Source organism: Myotis myotis, unplaced genomic scaffold (assembly GCF_014108235.1).
Source record: "Myotis myotis isolate mMyoMyo1 unplaced genomic scaffold, mMyoMyo1.p scaffold_m19_p_1, whole genome shotgun sequence".
Classification (NCBI taxonomy): Eukaryota; Metazoa; Chordata; class Mammalia; order Chiroptera; family Vespertilionidae; genus Myotis; species Myotis myotis.
In genome coordinates, this window is record NW_023416313.1 from 40,783,610 (window position 1) to 40,797,244 (window position 13,635).

Below are 13,635 nucleotides of genomic sequence, written 5' to 3' on the forward strand. Positions count from 1 at the left end.
TCCAGGCTCTTGACTAGCACAGGAAAAGAATTCAAAAAACAAGTCTGAGTGAGAGCAAAGAGAGTTTTATTCTGGTAGAGAGAGAAAAAAAAAAAGGGCCAGAACAGAGGTTCCTGGAAACAGGATCAGGGGTTGATGTCCCCTGACCTAGCTGTCTCCATCCCCCATTGCAAGTCTCACAGGGCACTGCTATAAAAGAAGCAAAAGTAGAGTCTGAGTGGACACAGGCTAACTCCTGAGTTGATCATGTAGTCAGTCAGTACTCGGGATTTTATATTTCCAGGGGTGGGTTGTTTCTGAACTTTGTGGAGCCAAATTCTGACTCTCCCTTCTGGTTGGGAAGGGGTTTTCTCCCTAATATGGACTATTCTGGAAGTGTTCTAGTGTCATACCTGCTCCGAGCCTCTGTAGCATGGCTGGGGGCAGGGCCCCAGCGGACACACACACATACACACACACACACACACGAGGTTGTTTGGGTGAGTTCCTCAAGATGGTAACATAAGTCAAGGAAATAGAGGGTTCCCCTCAAAGGATTCAACCCTGAGAATTGATCTGTCCAGGAGCTGGGAGAGAGGGTAACCAAATAGAGTAGTATAACAGGAATCTGGATAACATAATCCCAGTTATTTAAAAAATCAAACTAGAAGCAGATGGAATCAGAAGGCTATTCATGATAGTTACATTAGAAATAAGATGAGTTGGACTTGTATACAAAAGAAACTCTAAGGGAATGACTTTCAAGAAGATTAGACACTGTAAAAGTAATATTTTATAAAATTATAAGTAATTCCAGTGAAAAAATAGAGAAAATTCTGTATAGGTTTTCCTTGTCTTGCCTAGCACATTTAATAATTTAAGCTTTGTCATCCAGTAGGTCTCATTCCAATATGAAGAGATTACACAGGATACTTCCTAGTGAGATGAGTTTTATTTTTAATTACAAAAGTAATTGATAATCATTATAAAAATAATTAGAATGAAAAAAGGAAAAAAGTTAACTTCTTATGTGCTCATTCTATACAAAGTTCTGATTTGCGTATAACAATGAATCTAATCATCAGAATAACTCAAGAAATGCTATTAATATTACCATTTTTAATGAAGAAAATGAGGCACTAAAATTCACATATTGTATAACTTGGAAAGCCTGGATTTTGAAGTTGTGGACTCCAACTCTTAACATCTAAGAAAAGCTGCCAAAAGCTAATAGCATCATAAATTCCACCACCTAGATATAATGATGTTTAAGAGTTTGTTTTGGAGACTTTTTCCATATAAACAAATACATAAATGTATGCATTTTATATAAAAAATTTCATTATACTATAATGTTTTATAATCTTTTTATAATTTAAACTATGTCATCAATATTCTTCCATGTCATTATAGACAAATTTTGAATTTGTCATTTAAGGACAAATTTAGAAATTATCTTAACTGTTTAACCAAATTTTATTATTGAACATTTAGTTTGTGTTTCAACTTTTACTCTCATACAAAATACAAAAATTAAAAATGTGTACATGCATTCTTTTAGAGATATGAAATCATTTATTTAAGACAAAATTTTAGTTTATATTTTATGAATTTTGATATGCTTAATGACAGTTTTCCAAAGAAACAACTTTTAGAATTTATAAGAAGTAGACAATAAGATTGCCTGTTTCTCCACACTTATTTCATTAGTGATATATTGGAATTTTTAAACAACAAGCATCTCATTTTAATTGGAACTTTTATGTATAAGACAATTTTAATACTCTATCTTGATTGGTTCTGTTTTTTTTTTTTCTAGTGAGATGTTTAATAAAGTATTTGACATTTTTATAATGTGTTATATATGTACATATAAATATATTTTATTGATATTTAAGGGAAATTTATATACTATGAATATTTTAAAGGTATAATATACATATCAAATACTATTCCAAATTCATGAGTGGTGTTTAAAAACTACTTAAAGTTTTGCTATTTCAATGATTAAAAACTATTATAGGAAAAGATAGTCGTGATTTGATTCTGGTTTCTATGGCACTTTAGGATAAAGACTGCAGGGCTGCTCTCCAGAAAATGGCATTCACATAGTAATCAAGGAAAGGGACACCAATCACTCAGTGCTCTAGGTAAGAATTTTCCTGAAGTTGAACACCATTATGGCCTTTCTTAAACAGGGCTTTGTTATCCCCCAAAATATTTAATTATCTGCAAACATTTCTTCTATTATTTTATGGTTTAATTTTTCACTATTAAATTTTTAACTCACCTGGAATATTTGTTATTTGGAATATGGGATTTATTTTCATACTGTAAATAGACATTTAAGAGATTTTCTCAAAAAGTGAGTGAGTTGTTCCAGCATTGTTTTCAAATAATACATTTTTAATCTTTGATGTCAAATATTAATTCTCAAAATTAAAGTTTGACATATACTAAATAGTACTAAGTACGTTTAGGTCCATTCATCTCATTCATGGGTTATTTATCTTTATGGAAGTATCACTTGTTCTGATTATGGTGACTTTCTAATGTGAATTTTTATCTAGTAAGATGATATAGCCCCTTCCCCCCATCCATTACGCAGCCAGACATTATTCTAAATATGAAAAAGATGAATAAAACCTTCTTTCGATTTCTGCAATGTTATTCTGCAGAATTAAGATGGAATCATTTGGTTAAAGTGCATAGAATGTGGCTTCATGTTTAATTTGCATTTGATCAATCAATCATTTAGTAAATAAGTATCGATTACCTTCTCTTTTCCAGGAACCATTCAGTGGTTTGAGGATATACAAGCGGACAATTGGTAATGGGCTGTGCCTTTATGGAGTTTTCAGGCTATTAGGGATGGCATACCTGAAACAAATCATGACAAATATGATGTGCTAAAAACGAAATGTGAGGAATGTTTTACCCACAGAAGGCAGGAGTAGCAATCTTCAGAATCAGGGCAAGCCTCCATGAGGAGGAGATGTTCAAGTTATCACATAGAATATCAGTACACCTTAGTCAGTAAAAGTAGTAGAAAAATCAAATTTGGTAAAAATACATATTTACTTGTATATTTGTTTGTTTTCTATCTTTTCAAGTTAGAGTGTAAGCTCCACATGGGCAATGTCTTGTTTGATTCATCAGTGTATGCCTGGCATAGAAGGAGAAAGAGGAGAAAGGGGAGAGAAGGGAGGACAAGAAGGGAAATGTCATGTTTGAAAAGACCAAAGACAAATGAAGACATTTGTTGCAGAATGTAAATGTCTATTGTGTCTAGCACACAAAAAGCAAGAAGAGAAGCAGATTAAACATTTTCAAGGCCATCCTGAAGAATGAATTTAAAATGATTAGCACTGGGAAAAAACAGAAATATTAGAAAGGAAGTGATAATCAGGGAATTTTCTCTTTAAAAGGCCATTCTGGCCATAGTTTATTTGGCTCAGTGGATACAGTGTTGGCCTATGGATTGAAGGGTCCCATGTTCGATTCTGGTCAAGGACACATACCTTGGTTGCAGGCTTAATCCCAGGCCCTGATCAGGACGTGTGAGGGAGGCAACCATTCCATGAGTCTCTCACATCCATGTTTCTCTCTGTGTGTCTCTCCTTGTCAATCCCACTCTGTCTAAAAATCAATGGAAAAATATCCTCAGGTGAGGATAACAAAAAAATAAAATAAAAGATCATTCTGGCTGCAGTCATGAGTATGGTTTTGACTGACAGGAAGAAACAATACAGGAATTACTTACTTGGATTAGAATAGTAGCAGTGGTGATCAAATAAATGGACCGAATAGAATTCATGCAGGCTGTAGAAAAGCAGGATTTCATTCCAAGTTTCATAGCTTGAGAAATGGGTAAATTGAGAAGTGAAGAAGTTAAAAACTAAATTGCTGGACTGATAAGTGTGGAGTATCCATGGCATATCTACGTAGACATACCAAACCTGAATCTACTTGCATTTAAATTAAGAACATCTTTGGTAGTGTATTGATCTTCACTTTTTAAATTTTCTTTATTAGTGGCATAAAAGATGAGTTAAGATAGGCTTATCAAATTTTCAGATGACAAACATCTAAGACCAGTTAATTAGATAGAAAACAAAAATATTATAGTTTGTATATGATTGCTGTAAATGTTATATCAGATAACTCCTTAGCAATTCGCTGTGAATTACCAAGTGCTAAGTAAATGTCAAATTTTAATAGCATGATAATATTTTCAGGTGAAAAAAATTGTGACAGCACTGAAAATATGTCAAGTAATAGAAATAACTATACACATACAGTTGTTTCAAAAAACAAATTCAACTACAGAATGGAGAAGTCATGGAATCATACATAGCAGTTTGTGAGCAAAAGTTCCAGAAATTCCAGTTGACTAATAATAGTTCAATCTGAGTCCCCAATGCATAGGACTGAAGATAAGTGACAGATCATCTTCAAAATGTAGTATTCCACACAGGATTGTATTCAGACTACAACCAATACTCAGAAAATTTCCTATGAGGAAGGCTTGAAATAATTATTTGCTTGGGGAAAAAAATGAAGAAAAAAAGAACATGAGAAATAGTTACTAACTTAATCAGCTTTTCTAGAAAACAAGATAATACTAATTGTGTAAAATTTTAACAAAATCTTTTTTAAGGGAATCACTTATTCACTATAAAAATTAAATCCATAAAACCTCTCCAAGAAGTAAGCTTTCTATTATTACCACATGTGAATGAGGGGTTAGATTCCCTTTGCTGGAATGAGGCCAGAAACTGAAGATTATTATCGACAAAATTATAAAATGACATCAATGATACACTAAAGTAATATATATCAAACTATAATTCCAGAGTTGTACATTAGCACATTGTTAACTGTACATAGATTTTTACAGGCTAATTGTAACATTGGGTATTTGACTCAAGATGAATTTTGGAAGTTACATTTAGTTTAGTATACAGGGACACAGACAATAGTGCTGCAAAGGCCTGGGGTGGGGCGGGAGCCAGGTGGAGGGGGCAAAGAGGGGGGAAATTTGGGATATCTATAATACTATCAACAATAAAAATAAAGTTAAGAGAAATCACATTTAGTTTCTCACAATTTGCTTAAAGTATATTTGTGATATTAGAGTTATTGTATATCTAAGAACTAGAGATCAAAATAACAGATATTAATTCAGATCATTGAAGTTCTAGGATCATAAGATGTTGAATTCTGTCTTATTATTTAGATTCTGCATTTTATGATTTAAGGGCCTGTGATTTTGAGCCCTCAAAATAAATAATCAAGAAGAAAGGTTTAAAAATATCATTACAGCCCTGGGATAGGATGAAGAAACTGAAGCACAGAATCATTTAGATTTTAAGATACAAAAAATTCTAGCCTCTATCTGGTCTATTTTCATAGAAGGGAAGAGTGAAATCTCCAGAAAATAAACAACAAAAATGTTTGCCCAAGCAATTAGCATTGTGCAATTATTTTAATAATAATGTCAAAAGTAGCTGATTGTAACATTGGGTATTTTATTCAAGGTGAATTTTGAACGTTTGGAAGACTTTTAACTTTCAAGTATAATATAGTCACCAGGCTAAGTTCCATGTATAAACTAATCTATGTCTCATCACAGCCACTCTTTGGGGTAAAATTAAGAAACTGAAGAACAGAAATACTGTCACTAGTCCAAGGTCACACAGCAAGTAAATGCCTCAACCAGGATCTGATTTCAGTCAGTGTGGTTATAGAATCTTTATTTTTCACATATTAATTAATTATTTTAAAGGAATTGTTTTAAAATTGTGCATGTCAAATTTTAAAGGATAAAACAGGTTAAATACATTTAAAGGACAATGCTATTGATTATTACCACAAACAATGAAGGAAAAAATTGGGACAAAATATATGGCCCTCTATAGTATAACAAGAAATATCTCATTTGTTTGTTTTTTTAAAGATTTTAGTGACAAAGAATTTTGCCCTAAACACTCCTTAGAATTTCTTTGAAAATATTTTAAAGGGAGGTTTGAAATAATTTCAAAACGCAGGCCTTTCCCCACCTTTTACAGCCAGATATTTAAATAAACTTTATCTCATCTAAAGCTGGATACATGTCACTAAACTTAGCTGTTTGGTAACATTATGTCTTTGCCATTTTCTTTGACCTTCCACCAGATGGAAAGCATCAACTCTAGTAATTTTGCCTTGGAAATCCTAATGTTTGTTGTCTTATTAGAGAGGAAATAGCATATTGTTACATCTTCTCCAACAGTGTCCTTATTATTAAATCAATGATGCCATTTTCCATAAAAACGGTTCCATGAGAACATAACAATCTCATCAATAAAACAGGCTCAGCTCATCTGGTAAACTTTCTTACACATCAAATGGGGCCAGATGCTTTAATACTGGTACTGGGCCACAGTGTTACTTTGACCATATTATTTATATTGCATTCATTCATCCAGCTCTTTCTCTAAATAAATATCATTATTTTGTTAGCTTTAGCACAATTAAAAAGGCTCCTGGTAATTAGATAATGATTTTTTCTAAAAGGAAGTTAAATATTCAAATCAGATCCGAATCACGGAAACAGACCGGGGCCACCTAGAAGTAACAAGATGCCTGTCATCTTGGCAGACTCGACAGTATGATTTCTTACAGACCAAAAATCGCTCTTGGTGGCTTGAGAACAGTAAGGCAGTTTACCTTTATAGAAGCATAACATTTTTTTTCTTGATAAAACTCATAAGTTTTTAACTCATTACCCAGATACCGTGTCCCATAAATTAGAGGTTTAACTAGCAACAAACCAAGGTGAGAATATACCCATGAATATGAGGTTGTTTGCTTTTATATGAATAAAATTTGGGACATCTATGGATGACAAAGGAGAGACAGTTTCATTGTATACAACACATAAAGACATACACACACCACCACCACACCCATCACCACCACCATAACCATGGCTTTAAAGCAGGGGTGGGGAACATTTTATCTGCCAAGGGCCATTTGAATATTTGTAACATCATTTGGGGGCCATACAAAATTATCAACTTAAAAATTAGCCTGCTATATTTGGTCAAACTTTCATTAACTCATCCCTAATGCCTTGGACAAGCCAGACTAAGTGATTTTGCAGGCCTTATATGGCCCCTGAGCTGGACATTCCCACCCCTGCTTTGGACTCTTCCAAGTTAAAAACAGAATAATCATATAATCTTAAGGGTGACCATTTTGTTAGCATTTTTAAGGACCATGTTTAGGATTTATATGCTTTTCTGTATTTGATCTTAAAATAGAATGTATGTATATACATTATCACATATTCCCAGTTAAGATGATGTAAGTACTGAAAGAATGTGTGACCCAAGCACTGTTATAAATAAATGCACAGTTGTTAATGAAGTTTTCTTTTACCCTTTGCATTGTGTAACCTTAACCCAGACCAAATGTCAACATCACATTTTTGTACATAGTAGGACTATATTATATTCATCCTTGTAAAAACCCACTCTCTCTCTCTTTTCCTCTCTCCCTCTCTCCCTCCCTTCCCCTCTCTCAAAAAATAAATGTAAAAAAATCTTCTGATGAGGATTAGCAAACAAACAAACATAAAACATATCAGTGATAGCAGAAGGTATTGAAGATATAGCCTGAGTCCAGATGGGAAAGTACAGAAAGGAAAACAGGACTAAAGAAAATATTTCAGAAGTTTCTGGATGATGCATAATGTTAATGCTCTAGGTTGTGCTCAGAGAAGCTAAGGCGATATGACCTATGCTTCAAGACCTCAGGAGGTGAAATACTGAGCAGAGTGAAACTCAAAGTTGGTAGCAGCCATGAGGGACAGGGGAAGAACATCTGTATTCAGATTGCAGGTGTACTGTGTTTAATATCTATGTATTTTAATAAGCAAAGAAAAACACAGGCTTCTCATCTGAAGAATAGCTAAATAGACAAATGATCAAGTCAAGATTAGTAAATAAATGTTCAATCTTTTCTCATTTGATTTCAAAGGCATCATCTTTTATATGGATGGCGAAGTAAGCTAAAATCAATGTTGCAATAAAGCCCAAAATAAAGAGAAACTTCTTTGGAAGTACTTATAAAACTCAAAATATCTTCCTTCAGTGTTTGTTGTTGTGTGTTTTTTTAATTGAGTGTAATGCAAATTTTCAGGGGAACAAAAAATAGTATTCAATTTGTCCATTCTTTGAACATCATCCAACTTTCCTATAGATATTGCTTATGAAAACTAAAACACCCTTCAAAATATGTTTGTCTTTTTATCTATTTTTTAAAATATCTGTTTGATCCAGATATTCTTGCTAAAAGCAAAGTGAATGTTTCAAATTATAACTGTCAACCTCATGGCATTTTTCAAAGGCTTTTGCATTTGGAGAACATCTTATTCTCATTTGTCTGGCCTGGAAGAATAATCGGGCTTACTTTGATCTACAATATGTGTGACCAAATTTAAATGTATTTACTACCATTAGCCTTGAGAATATAAGGTGATTTTTTTTCATGTAATTCTCTCAAGGTATTCTCAACCCATAGAATTTTTCTTATATAATTACCAGAGATTTTATAACTTGACATAATTTGGAGGGAAAGCTCTATTAACACATTTAGTTTTTTTTATTTTTAGGAAACCATTTGAAATTTTGATTTTCTCATTCTTTATTTATTTTTAATCCTCACCTGAGGATTTTTTTGCATTGATTTTAGAGAGAGTGGAAGGGAGAGGAAGACAGAGAGAAACATCCATGTGAGAGAGACACGTCAATTGGTTGCCTCCTACATGACCCTGACAGAGCCAGGAGTCTGCAATCGAGGTAAGTGCCCTTGACTGGAATTGAACCTGGAACCCTTCAGTCCGTAAGCCGACGTTCTGTCCACTAAGCCAAACTGGTTAGGGCTGATTTTATCATTCTTAATTATTTTCAATGAGCAAGATATATCTACAATAAATTATTTTTAAAATGGTTTATTTTCTTAATTTTGCATGTGGTGTGAGTGCATATTTAACCCGTTAAGTTGAAAAATCTACACAAATGATTTTTTTTTATTTTTTTATTTTATTTATTTATTTTTTTCACAAATGATTTTCTTCTGCACTTAATTTTGTTTCAATGAAACAAATATAGTTTAATGAAGCAATTATCACTTGTCAATAAATGACATTGCACTTGATCACATATGGGTATACATGCTCAATATTTTCACAGAACACTACTTTTATAAAGATAATAAGTGTTGGCTGTCCAGTGTGGCTCAGTGGTTGAGTGTCAACCCATGAACCAGGAGGTCATGGTTCAATTCCAGGTCAGGGCACATGCCTAGGTTGCAGACTGGATCCCCAGTAGAGGCTGTGCAGGAAGCAGCCAATCAATGATTCTCTCTCATCATTGATGTTTCTATCCCTCTCTCCATTTCCCTTCCTCTCTCTAAAGTCAATAAAAACATATTTTTTAAAAAAGGTAATATATGTTTTTGCAAATAAGCCATTAGCTTTTATAAAATAAATCATATAAAAACATTAATGATTAAAGTGATTGTATTAGTTATTGTTTATTGATATTTATTGAGCTTTAGTCTTTAGTTTGGTAGACTATTTTTTAGAATCACAATTTCACAAGTTTCCAATAATTTATATCATAAGAATAACTGCAAAGGTGATGAAATACAGATGCTTATATGAGTGGATTGACTCACTAGTTTTTAGAGGAGGTAGAAAAACAGCAGGAAGATAAGATGAAAATTGTCCTGTTTCACTCTTGTACATTTCTGTATCCTAATGGTACTACAGATTATTGGACTTTAATCCAGATTTTCTATTTCTCAGCATAGAAAAGAAAATTACTTTTTCTTCTTTCCTAATACCTTCAAATAACAAATTTAAATGATTTAGAATTATTAAAACAACTGTTGTATAGTAGAAGAGCTACAACATAACAAATAATCTCAGCTCCACCATACTAGCATAAGACATGGCCTCTTTAGGAGTCAGTTTCTTTGTTTATAAAGTGGAAACATTACCTAAATTATAGAGTTATTTTTGGCATTTATTCTATGCTGTATAATAAATAACAAGTTTAACTTCAAAAACAATACACTTATTATCTTACCATTTTAATGGTCTAAGGATCTGGGAATGACTCATCTGGGTCCATTGCTCAGTCTCACAGGGTTGCAATTGTGGTGTTGGCTGGTACTGGGTTCTCATCTGAGGCTTGAGATTCTCTTCCAAGGTGATGTGATTTGGGGCAGAATTCATGTCTTTGAGGCTATAGGACATATAGAAGTGTAGTTCTTCAGAGCCAACAGGAAACTGTTCTCTTCAGGAAGGACCTAGTATCTCTTTCATTAATTGTCAGTCCCACCCAGGTAAATCTCCCTTTGGATTACCTCAAACTCAAGAGATTAGCATCTTAATTACCTCTGCAAAATACCACTACCTCATAACATAATTTAATCACAGGTGTGAGTCCTATTCATAGGTCCTGCTCACATTCAAAGCAAGGGGACTCTATTTGGTGTGTACATCAGGAGATGGGAATCAGAGCTTTCTTAGAGTTCTGCCTAACACATTATCTGCCTACAACCAGATATTTTGGTTCTTTCATTTCTGTATATCTTGTAAGATTTCACTTGTCTGCCTCTTTGGAGTTAGGTGGTAACTATTTTATTTTCTTTGACCAATGCAATGGGGAGAGTGATATGCATCATATGCATGGAGAAGCATGGCTGTGATGAAACACCTGCAGCCTATGTCCCCAAGTGACTATGTTATGCAGATTCCCTGCTCACCCAAGAGGGACAGGTAGCGTAACTAAGAAACAGTTATTGTATTAAGCCACTGAGATTTGTGGGATGCTTTGTTATTACAACATAAGAAACAGAAAGTAAATAATTATAGCAAACATAAAAGAACAAAACTTAACCAATATTGGAGGTAAAAGAATTATTTCAACATCATTTTACAAAAAAACAACAACAACAACAACAAAAACCACCCTGATCTATACTGTCTATATCTACATCTATCCATATCTACATACCCTGAGTAACAGCTCTTTGAATTGCTTCCTTAGTTTACTATGTATTGTCTCTACTCAGAAGGCCAAGACTGTTAGAACGGTAGGAAATCTTAGCCAACAAGCTGGGGATGGAGAGGTCTAAGTAGTATCCATATGAACCAAATAGAGAACGCATAACAGATGTGACCAGTGGCTGTGCTGTATGGCACAGGTGCCATGGGAGTTCGGAGATGGAAGTATGATCTGGTTCCATAAAGGGAGGCTTCATGAAGAAACTGGGAATTGTGAAGGAAGTAGAAATTCAGATTAGTAGGAAGGAGAGAGGCTTTTCCTAGTGGTACATTACTCATACCGGCTTAATCCAGGAACCATCTTAATTAGAATAAAAATTCTTGTCCTATTTCACCAAGTCTTTTCTCTCAGCTATACATGTATATGTTCAATTGCTAATTATCTGGTGTTTCTATTTATTTTCAAAATTACAAACTTGCAATGTGTAGGAAAGGTGCAGCATGTGTAACTACTTTTTGAAGGGTCACACAGTGTTTATTTAAATAATCACTTACAAAGTTGTTACCTAAACACAGAAAACTATGTGCATCACAGGTGTGCAGATCTACCAATTTTTGCAGAATGAGCGCACATGATGCCTGTTGTCCAGATAAAGAAATTAGCCTCACGTGTGCTCCCTACTTTTCGCTACTTCCTTTACCAGTAACAATTACCCTCACTTCCAAAATTATGATTAATTGTACTTAATTATAAACTTTATGTAAACTGAATCAGTATTTATTCTTCAGTGTCTCTTCTTTGACTCAGAGTTTAGTTTGTAAAATGCAGGCATATTGTTGCATGAGGCAGTAGTCAGTTTTTTTATTGCCATAGAGTATTCATTGCATAAGTATACCAAATTTGATTACCAGACACTATTGATGGGTTTTGAGGTTCTTTCCTGTCTTTGGCCATTGAGAATATGAATATTCTTGTACAATGTACATTTGTACTCATATCTGTTGGGAGTATGATTAGCAGCAAAATTGCTAGAATAGGGTCTACATAAAGTCAGATTTAGTCTATATAGTGTTACTTTTCCTAAGTGTTTGCACCCTTTTTCATTGCCACCTGCTGTAGTTCAGAATTCTATTCATTTCATTCAATTCTGTCATTCAATATATTGGTCAATAAGTGCGTTCTTGAGCACATCAGTTTCCCCTCCTCCCTCAGCTATAACATCAAAGAAGCTGTGAAGTTTCTGACACATTATAGCAAGAACAGCTTGGGATTTTGTGGCATTGACAGCCAATGGCATTGATCTGGACCTTATTATCTGATCAGTGTACCTCCTAGGCTCCAATATTTTATCCTAAAGAACTCACTATCTTATCATATCTTTCTTTGTTCTTTGTCCAGATAGCATCATGTACTAGTAAACTCTATATATCTTCCAGGATCAACTTTACAAATAAAAGTTGCTTTCCTTTTGCCTGATCAATCTTTTTAATTTTCTTAGCCTTTAAGGAACCCTCCCAGGTTTTCAAAATAACTTTCTTTTTTAAAAAATATATTTTATTGATTTTTTACAGAGAGGAAGGGAAAGGGATAGAGCGTTAGAAACATCGATGAGAAAGAAACATCCAGCTGATGGATCTGCCTCCAGCACACTCCCTACTGGGGATGTGCCCGCAACCAAGGTACATGCCCTTGACCAGAATCGAACCTGGGACCCTTCAGTCTGCAGGCCGACACTCTATCCACTGAGCCAAACCGGTTAAGGCAAAACTTCCTTTTTAATGATTATCTTTTGACTAGATTTTGTCAAAGTGCTCAGTTCCGAAGTCCCACCCATCCATTGCACTGGGAAACACCACATTTCTTTGCTCTAGAGAGAAGTAAAACTGAGAATCATCTGCATCCTCCCAGCCAGTGCTCCACTCAACTGTTCGCCCTCCTTGTTCAGAATTTGGCTTCACTTGCAATTTAGTCCCGTTCTCTACTCTTTCTCCTCAGACTGTAGAAGTGAAATAGTTCCTGTGAGTGCCTTAATCTCTGCTGAAATATGCTTGAGGTGAGAACAGGCCTTTTGTGGAGTGAAGTTCACTTCCACTCTCAAGCAATCTTTCTTACTAATTACTAAAACTAGACAGGTATTTTTCATCCAGAATTGTCACAGAACTGCCTGTATCTTCTGATGGACTCCTTCCATCACACCTACCACCGTGATGTGCCCATGACAGATGCATCCAGCAATTTATACCTCAAGAGGAAAAATACACATATCCTGAAGAGGCTATGAGATTAATCAGCTATCCCTCTTTGCCTGGGTAGATGAGGACAGGTGTGGACTTGGAAGTCCTGAGGCCAGTTAGAGATCTCTCTGTACATCTAATAGCAGACAGCTTGAACTCTTTTGCATAATGTAGTGAAATGACAGTGAATTTTTCATAGTTATCCCTTACATCTGCTCATTCTCTCTACAGTCCATGCACCTTAACTGGCTCTTCTTCAAATATGTCTTGGCTATTATTGGCCCTTTGTTCTTCTGTATGAATTGTAAGAATCAGCATATCAAGTTCTTGCCTGCCGGGCAACTGCCATTGCTATGTAT